The following is an 8,015-nucleotide window of genomic DNA, read 5'->3' as shown; positions in this document are numbered from 1 at the left end:
ATTGCCTTAATTGCCTTTCCTTTCTTTATCCCTGTTTCCCTGGAAATGAGTCACTATGTGAGACAGGGGAGGCAGGAGGTGTCTGCTGTCAATGGGAAGAGCAGCTCTCAGTCAAAGGCAGCAGGGCAAACCTGCTTCCTACAGCCAGGAAGGGAGTGGAAATTTCCATGGGGCTGGTGCTTGTGGGTCCCACCAGTCTTGCCTGCAAACCCTCTACCTTTGATTCCTCACAATGGACTTTTGAATGCATCGTTCTGCCTTTGATGACTCCTGCCAGATTATTTTTCTTATCTGACTTAGGAAAGATCTGACAGGATCAGTTAGCTAGCTCCAGGGTAGGTTCTTTGAAAAGCAATGATTTAACAGGGCTTTCTTTTACCTCCTCTTGGGGTTCTCCAAACTTTCTGGTTTATCCAGCTCTCTGACACACAGCACTGCCCTCAGTGATGCCTGGACAGGCTTGGTCGAGGTGCTGGCACAGCCTGACCCAAGGCTGTAATTCCTCCCTCAGCGGGGCCATGAGGATGTGGGGAGCATCTCCAAATAGAGCACCAGGAAAAAGGGAAGCCTCTTTGGGCAGCATGGAGGTCCAAGGTGCTTGGAGTTAGCAAGGGGGTAAGCACTGAGTTTATCTGCACTAAAAGAGGCTGCCAGAAAGTTCTGGCTGTGCATTCATCTCCCCTTTTGGCCTCTGCACAGCTCTGTGCGAGGATGGAGGGAGAAATGATCCCCACTCAGCTGGAGCTGGATGCCAATAAACACTCAAATGCTCAGCTGGCTTCAGTTGGTCCTGAAGTTGCAGGGTTTGCTGGGTTGGAGGGGGGATCAGCAGCCCTCCCAGACAGCTGGGACCCTGGCAGGAGAATCAGAGGGACACAAGGTCTCAGCAAACGTTGGGCAGCTGGGTCTCCTCCATGGGAAGGGTGGCCTCATGGAGCCCTCCACGGTGAGAGGTGTAGCTGGAGGAGCTGTGGTGTGGGACTGGTGGTTTCTGACACTGTCAGACACAGAGTGGCTCACAGAGGGGTCGCATGCTTGAGCAGACCCGAGCAATTCACAGTCAGAGCTATCAAAGCAATGACCCAGCTCCTTTAACACGCTGTCTGAAATCGTGTTCAGAAACTATAACAGAAAATTTTAATGCTCCATTGTACCGTTACAGACAGGCCAACAATGATGTTTTACATCTACACGTCACCTTCCACACAAGAGAATCCCATTGGGAAGGTCTGGAATGAGTTCAGGGGGCTCTGAGGGCTTAATGGCATTATGTAAAATGTCCATACAGGCACACAGCAGTTCAGTGAAGTATAATCCTGGTCTCCTCCAAGGCTGGAAAATTTTTAATGGGGGACAATATAATTTCACACACTGTGGACGCACAGATGATTTTGGATTTACCAAATTTGCTGCCTGTGCCTAAACTAATGCTCTCACTGTAGCCCTGTTGAGTAAAGGGCAGGCAGAGACATCCCATCACCATCCAAACCAGCGGAAGGTGTTGGACAAGACCATTGTTCATCTGCAAGAAGGTGGAGAGATGTTCCAGTGTTAGGATGACTGGAAAGCTCTTTATGGCAAAAAGGGAGCCCAGGCAGGAGAGAGAAAAAGAAGCTGTGGGGAGAGGGAGGGGGCTGTGGGAACAGCACAGGGCTTGCAGCAATGGGGCTGCCTGTCTGCTGGGGCGTTTGCCATTTGTCCAGATTGGAGCTGGTGATACAACTAAGCTCTTTCTCTCTTCATTTTTTGTTATTCAGACAGATAGAGCGTTTCTTTGGTTGCCACATAGAATTAATTTCAGATCTGATGCCAGAGGATATTCGATATGAGATCTAAACAGTGCTGTGTGTAAATTCGTAATGCTGTCTGTGCCGGAACATGTTGCAAGACTTTGAATCTTACTCTGTGTTAGTGCCATCAGATACACCTTAATGCAATCAAATGCAACACACCCAGCCAAAGAAATGATGTGACACCCTTGCTGTAAAGCTAACAGAAAACTCGCCAAAAGGGAACAAAATCCCATTTGGCAAAGCCTCAATCAGCTCAAGGGAAATTCAGCATTGAGAGTGTGTAAGTGCTCACAGTGCCCAGTGCAGAGGGAATGGAGGGAATTCTCAGAGCAGACAGGGAAAGGAGGTGTTGGCAGCAAAGTACTTTAGATAACATTGCTCCTGATCTTGCCTGAGATTCACCCTCTGCTCCGAGGCTGGGAACAGCTCTCCTGGATTCACCTGTCTGGATAAAGAGCCTCCTGCCTCCAGCTCTGCGTTGCGTCCCTTCCTGCCCAGGGAATTGCACTGTAATTCCCACTCTTTAAAATGTTTCCTTCATCCAATTTATTTGGGAAAGCTTGCAGATGATGTACTTGTAATTAGGCAATATGGACCAAGTGCAGTCCTGACACCTGGTGCAAAAGCAGCTGAGCTGGATTGCACACCTATGGCAATCACCAAATTCTCTGCTGTTTCAGACAGTGGAACCCTAAGGTGTTTCAGAATGTGTGTAGCCACCTAAGTTTCTTCTCACACAGGTATCTGTCCCCCACTGTGTTCGGCTGTTGCTGGAGGAAAATTCCTCTGTAGATTAAATATGGAAATCTACTCATGAAGAAATTAGGGTGTTCAGAATTCCCTAGATCCAGATCACTTCAGTTTTCTTCCCCTCCTTTTCCAAGCACGATTTCATTTGGCTGTCCATCCCAGAATGGGATGTAGCACATGCCCAGCAAAAGCCTTGTGGTTTGTAGATGGAGCAGGGTGCCTTCAGCAGATTCTTGATCAGACAGCAAGATGGGAGTCATGTATTTAAAGGTAATTGCTTTTGCGTGGTTTCCTGTAATTTTAATTTAAAAATGTGCAAAAAATAGACTAGATACCTTTAATATATTTTTTGTTCATACTCATCATCTTCCAAGTGATAATTCAGTATGCAGAACATGACAAACTAGAGAAGAGACTCTGAAATGTGCCCAGTGAATGTGAGCCCACAGCCAACATTGCTCAGTAGTTTGGTGATCTTCACACAGCTCCAGCGCTCTGTCATTCACTTCCAGGGGGAAGCCCATGGTCATTTTTCACAGCTGGCCCTATAAAATTAACTCAAGTGGTTGTGATGGTGTCACACTTGAATAGCTTGCAGCATCCTACATTTTTTAGGTGAACCACAGAATCATCTAATCCATCATGGTGGAGAACAGGATTTCTGACATCTTTTTTCACATTTAGATGTGCAAGATATTTGTCTTGCCATCAGTACGGACTTCTGCATTCAGACTGATCATCCCTGCCACATTATCCCTTAGTCTTTTTAAGGGGAGTGATCCTACAAAATGACAGCTGTCACTGAAGCTGGCATTGAGAGGGATGGCTACAGGAAAAATGGGGAGGACGTGATGAAAAATGTGCATGTCAACTGTGAGTGACCAGATTGTTTGACATCTTTTACTGCAAAAGCAGCTGTCCAAGCCCCACTGCTGCCTTCCCAACCTGCAACCAATTCTTTTTATCAGAAAAATGAGGATTTGACCCTGTTTTTCAGATGGTTCTCCATTATGGGAACTTTCACACCCAGAGCAGTTCTGTGGTCAGAGCACTGGGCTAATAAGCAGAAAATTAAGTTGTGGCTTTGGAATAGATACCTATATACCCATGAGCCAGCTGCCCATCTAGAAGATAAACATATTCATATTTTCTAACTCTATTGATTGTCTTTTGGGCTTATCCCAGAAGATCTCTGTCAGGATGGTCTGTGGTTGTAGAGTAATTGAGAGGAGGACTCTGAATTTGGTCAGCCCCTGTGGCCACTACTGTGCTTTTTCCCTCCTTCTGCATCAGCCCTCACAGCCCAGCAGGTGAGATCCTCTACAACATGAAGATAAAAATTAAGTATTCCCTAAGACAAGGTCTGAAGGCCCATCAGCATTCTATTTTTGTGGGGTGACATCCTACACTTGCTGCTTCTGCAGTGAGACAGATCTTCTGACCAGCCCAGAAACATACTTCTGTTTAATTTGTTGATTATTAAAATATATTGGATTGCTAAAAATGAAAAGACACATTCAGTGCTGGGCACAAGGAAGGGACAAGGGGACAGCCATGGTGATGATTTAGAGTGTGAAAGCCCCTACACATGGAAGAGGAGGTTTTTTCTGTACAAGACAGGATCTCATGTATATTCAATACACACAAAAGACCATCAGCGGCTCACCTTGAGAAACAAAAACTTCCTCAGAACTTCTCTGAGACAGTAAATGGACTCAGACTATAATTTTATTAAACACTGTAGATACTATCTCACATGCAACCTGACATATGTTGAGTTACTCAACCCATCCTATTCCTCACGATATTGTTAATGATTCGGTACAAAATGTGCATGCAGAGTACAATGAAAATGAACAGGGAGGGCAAAGGAGAATCTAAATGCAGGTAACAATCAGCTGTGGATGAAGAGCCATGATGATCACTGTCTAAGGACTTGCAGACACCACATTATTCAATAACTGATTATTCCCCTCTTCAGCTAATCCCACTTCAGGTCCTCTGCTGGTTTTTTTCAGCTTTTACAAATAACAGAGTAGTAAATCTCAGCTCTAAGAGGTGGAATCTGAAGAGACTCACCTATGTGCTTTTCCTGTCTGCTGGTGGAAGCTCTAATTACAAGTCTGAGTTCATGCACAGAGGAATGAGCAGTTAGTAAAAAAAAAATGTCCGTGTCAATCATAACCTACAAGGAAAGATAAAACAAGCTGTGATTGCTTTGCATCAGGAGGAGAAGACAGACTGGAAATAGGCTATTGGCCTTTGAATATATAAAAAGCTGCAGTGGAAAAGAAGGGAATGGTCTGTTCTCCGTGTCAATGGAGCAGCACAAACCGTAATGGTGTCTGAATTGATTTTAACCATCAGGAAGCATTTCCAACAGCAAGAGCAGGAGGCAGTGAGGTGGTTTTGCTGAGCAGACTGGGATGCCTGCAGTACTGGACACCTTCAGAAAGTCTACCCAATTCATGGAACACATGGTTCAGGTGCGGAGATAGAGCTTTTTAAATCCCTTGCAGACCAGTTATGACGCCAAAAACTGAGGCACTGGTTAGGTAAATGGATTTCTAATATCTCCGCATAATTTTTCCCTATAATTTTTAGATGGAAGATGGCAGAATTCATGCCCCTGGAGTGACAATTTTAATCAGAGGAGAAAAAAATATATCAGCAGTAGGGTTACCTGTGCATCACAGTTTGCCACACCAGGATATAAAAGACAAAATTCATAAATCATGACAGAAACCCAAAAGTTACTGAATATGAAGAGGAGCCAAAGCCCTCCATTAAGTCCTTGTCTTCTCAAACTAGTGAGCAAGAAAGCAATCATGTAGTTCAGCACGCCTTCAGCATGTGTGTGCACTTGATATGTACTGAGATATGAATATATGTGTGTTTGTGCACTCTAATTTTCAGAGTTATTTTACTGATGGTAATGGTGTAATAATGAATACAGAGTGGAATCCCTGTTTTCCAAAAAATATTTGTTCTCATTCAAAAGCAAAAGTTTATTTAGCCATCCTCATGATGATGGAAGTTCCATTCAGAACAGGTGTGTAAACACATTTTAGTAGCAAAACTCATCCCTGGATTTTTAACTATACACATCTTCAGTTGAGACCATGTTAAGATTAGAGACAAATCACTATTTCTTCTGGTTTTTGAGATACTGGCAAACATAATAAATCATTTACATGTCTACATTCACCACATTTCTGATTACACAAAGTTAAAATTGCATGACCTATTCAGGTATGATGTGGCATATATGGTGAACTGCATTATTTTTAAAACCCTGCACAGACAGGAAGCGTGGCTATCAATGATCATTAGCTGCAAAAATATCACAGGTCTTTTGAAGTTGTAACATTAAAATGTCACAGGCTGCTGAGTGACAGTGTATGAACTTTTACAACCACAACACACACTTGATGATAATTTTTTATTAAAAGAGTGGTAGCTTGGTATCGCTGTCTGTGAGTTACTTCTTTTTCATGTGCACAGGTAGATTTTAGAAGTCCAAATATTATTATGTCATTAGGAAGCTGACATTGCTGTACTGCTATTACATTTGTTATCACTAATGCTGAGGACATGTGGGCCATCCAACAAGGGGTTTCTGTGGTCCTTAATAAAGGACATTTCCTGAGCAATAGGCAGAATTTGTTCCACGTCAAAAACTGTTATATATTACACAACAGTGGCAGCAGTAACTGCTTGTGGTCATATCTCCTGAGTAGGTAACACTACACTGAGCTTTGTACAGTTAACTTGTAAACATTCCTGGGGAGGGGGATTCCTCTTGGGAGTCAGCTTTGTAATGGAGAACATTGCTAACTTCGGCTTGGTTGGGGATTTATACTATTTCCAGTTCCCTCTTCCTGCAATTCCCATGCCAAAGTACAAGGGCTTTCTGCTGAAATAATTCAATCCACGAATTGCATTCACTCGTACCTACACCACAGATTCCTCAGCATCCTTCAGATGTCAGCTGACAGCATTCCTTGCTTCCTCTCATGGACTTGGTCAGCACCTGGAAAGCTGGACACACTCACTTTTTTCTCTTCTTTCCCCCTAACACAGCCTTTGCAAGGACTCTGCACACACAGACAGTCCTCAGTGCTGCAAGTCTGAAGTCCTAAATACCCTGAAGCCTCCCAGTCCCTGGGAGTTGCTCCGTACAAGTTAAATTGATCTTGGAATGCCTCAGAATTGGCTGCGCAATTTAAGACCCTAAACACCAATTCCAGACTTCTAAACTTGAAAACTGTGCCTTGACTGCTCCTCTCTCCTATTTCCCAAGGTGTGGGTCAGACACACCAGTGCCTTTTGCAGAGCAAAGAGGAAGCACCAGGATAAAATAATGCCCTCGGATGTGACTTTTGCAGGATGATGACATTCCATGCACCTGGGCTGTCCTGTTATCCTGGGAAGCAGAGCCTGGATGCCAGATGCTGGCCCAAGTTCAGGTGCACACAGGCCTGTGGAGCCCTGGTCACTACCAGCACTGCCACCACAGCCCTGGGAGGGCTGTCAGAGGTCTCTCAGTGCTCTCCAGGGAAGCACAGAGCTCGGAGGGAACGGAGCTCCCCAGAAACCTGACATGAAGGACAAGTGTAAGGACTGCCTGAGTCTCGCGATTACTGTTCTTTTGCTAATGTGCTTCTCGCTGTTCTCTTTATAAATTACTGAATTATCCTTAGGAACAAAAGGTATTAGGGTCCTGCAAGCTTCTCTCAGTTTGTGGTAGGACTAATTCATTAATGTGGCTCCAACAGGAATGTGTGCAATGTTCTTTCTAATTGGACATGACTGGTCAAGAATGACTCGGCCTCCATCCAGATCACACTGTCACTTATGCTGTATAATAAGCTACTACTACTGGCCCATGAATCAATTTTTAAACAATCTCCAGTAATGAACTTGGACGGCCCATTGTTGTTGACAAAGAAATGCACAGTCCTGCTATTGTCAAGGGGCTCAATTATGGGTTCTTGCTGATAAAATAGAGGAGAGGGAAAAAGGGGGGGGCGGTCTACGGACAGTAGTGACAGACTGAAAGAAGTGTTTCATCTCTGGGGTCCTTACAGAGGATGACAAGCCAAAAGGTCAATTTCATAGAGGTTTAACTTGAAATGTCTGAGGACAAAAAAGGCATCTAGAATCATTAGGAAATGTGAAGTTTGACTTGCACCATTGGAAATCCTTAACATATTATTTTAACTGTAGAACTGACAAACTCTTTGCCCACTGGGTGGGAAAGAGAGGTTAAGGGAAGTAAAAGCTTTATATTTCTCCAGTGGGGGGGAATAAAAAGGTTAATTTTAGTAACTCTGGGAAGAGTCTGTGAGGAAACTGTCAATGTTGCAGCCCATTTGCCATTGTCCTGAGCCAGCGGAGTCAACGCGGGTAGCGGGAGAAGCTGCTGCCGGCACTGGCTGGGGGGGGGCGGGGCCCCCCCCGTGTTCCCCC

General features: G+C 44.5%; 1 long non-coding RNA gene across 1 annotated transcript in view; it reads right to left on the bottom strand.

Moving 5' to 3' along the window:
- Nucleotides 1–3,457: 3,457 nt before the first annotated feature.
- LOC108445025 overlaps nucleotides 3,458–8,015 on the bottom strand; it is a 20,246-nt gene continuing 15,688 nt past the window's right edge. The window contains exon 3 of the long non-coding RNA XR_001859752.1: nucleotides 3,458–3,472. This is a non-coding gene — a long non-coding RNA (uncharacterized LOC108445025). The remainder of the gene's footprint in view (nucleotides 3,473–8,015) is intronic.

This window comes from Corvus brachyrhynchos, unplaced genomic scaffold (genome assembly GCF_000691975.1).
Source record: "Corvus brachyrhynchos isolate BGI_N302 unplaced genomic scaffold, ASM69197v1 scaffold80, whole genome shotgun sequence".
Taxonomy (NCBI): domain Eukaryota; kingdom Metazoa; phylum Chordata; class Aves; order Passeriformes; family Corvidae; genus Corvus; species Corvus brachyrhynchos.
This window is presented reverse-complemented; position numbering and strand designations above follow the sequence as displayed.